Source organism: Balaenoptera acutorostrata, chromosome 17 (genome assembly GCF_949987535.1).
Source record: "Balaenoptera acutorostrata chromosome 17, mBalAcu1.1, whole genome shotgun sequence".
In the NCBI taxonomy this organism is placed as follows: Eukaryota; Metazoa; Chordata; class Mammalia; order Artiodactyla; family Balaenopteridae; genus Balaenoptera; species Balaenoptera acutorostrata.
Genome location: NC_080080.1, coordinates 40448044 through 40449577, shown reverse-complemented (window position 1 = coordinate 40449577; position 1534 = coordinate 40448044).

Here is a 1534-nt window from a genome sequence, read left to right as displayed (position 1 = left end):
CTACCATGATGTGAATGCTATTGGTGTCCAATAAACATTAACCACTAGTAAGGACAAAAATTGTAATATAATTCAGAAGCTAATTATCTCCATGGTTTGCTCAAGTTATTAGAGATTTTAGGTATGAAACTGGAGATAAGGGAAGTTTCAAAATTAAAACTGAAACTCTGAAACTTTTAAGACTGTCTCAACATAGCCAGGTAAATATTCCTCCATGTACATGACTGCAATAGTTTCAAAGGAAAAGAGTGAAGACATTTGGCAGTCCAAGTGCCCCTTCTTTCTGACAAACTGGGGCACATCATTTCCCTAGAACTTACGAAAGAATTCTAACAAAGTAGAGATCAAAGCAAGAATTTTTTTTAATAAAAGCTTAAGGCACAGCTGGCTGGTGTAAGTCACTTGGCACTCCCAAGTAAACCATTAGGTCTTCAGGATAGAGATACAAGATTCCCTCTGTTCCAAAGAGGGGCAATCAAACATGGAGCTGTGGACAGCTGAATCTCTGCATCAGGGATGTATCCCATTTGGTCATTGCCCTAGGTCAAGAGTAAATAATCCTGTTAAACTTGTTTGAAAATTCCCTGGGCACTTACCGTTGGTTTCCTATCAGTTTTGAGGAGAAAACGCATATTAACTAGTTTCACATTCCTGCTACTGAATAATTATCATGCTTAAGAACTCCCAATAGAGGTAAAGGAATCATCACTTGGAAATATGAATTTTCAAAAACAAAGTTGCATCAAGAGGTCCTAATTTCCACTCATGTGATCATCCTCAGTTACATCTGGTGAATTCTGCCTCTAGTCACAGATGACACTAATATATAATAAGTATTTATTAAATTCTTTCTTTTTAAATCAAACACATTTTATTTCTAATAAGTTTGGACTTTCTTGGAAGGGTTAGCGTTACACCCTTTGTAATTCTGAACATCTGAATGGTACAGAGAACCCATGGCTGCAAATATTGCCCTTTTCCTCATTTCTCAACGTCCTAGTCTCCCTGCTTCCTCAACAGTTATGGATGAGGGGGGATGAAGATTTCAGAGAATTTGTGAGTTGGAAAGGAAAGGAATAAGCCATTAAAAGCAGAACTTAGGTAGAGAGAGCAGCCTGCCTTTAGGAGTCTGCAAGTCTTGGAAGTTCAGCTCAATTTTGGAACTTCCTTCACCTCTAGCTCTGTTTGTAAAGTTTCCCAGAGCCTCAAACAGAGCTTTCCAGACTATGGGAACTTACTAAATAACCACCTGGACAGATGCAAATATGCTCAGGATTCTACCAAATTAAATCCTAGCTTCTCCCCAGCAACTGATTGAACCTCTCTAAGCCTCAGTTTTCTCATCTGTAAAGCAGAGCAATCATAATTAGAGTTTTTGTGATAATTACCCAAGGAGATAATAGTAACACTAACAATACTTATATTCCTGTGAACTCCTCAAGCACAGTGACTGTGTTTTCATTCATACAACTTTGTATTGTGACCACAGAACCAGGCAAGGAATGAGGATGTGCAGTTCCCATTAGATGTCATT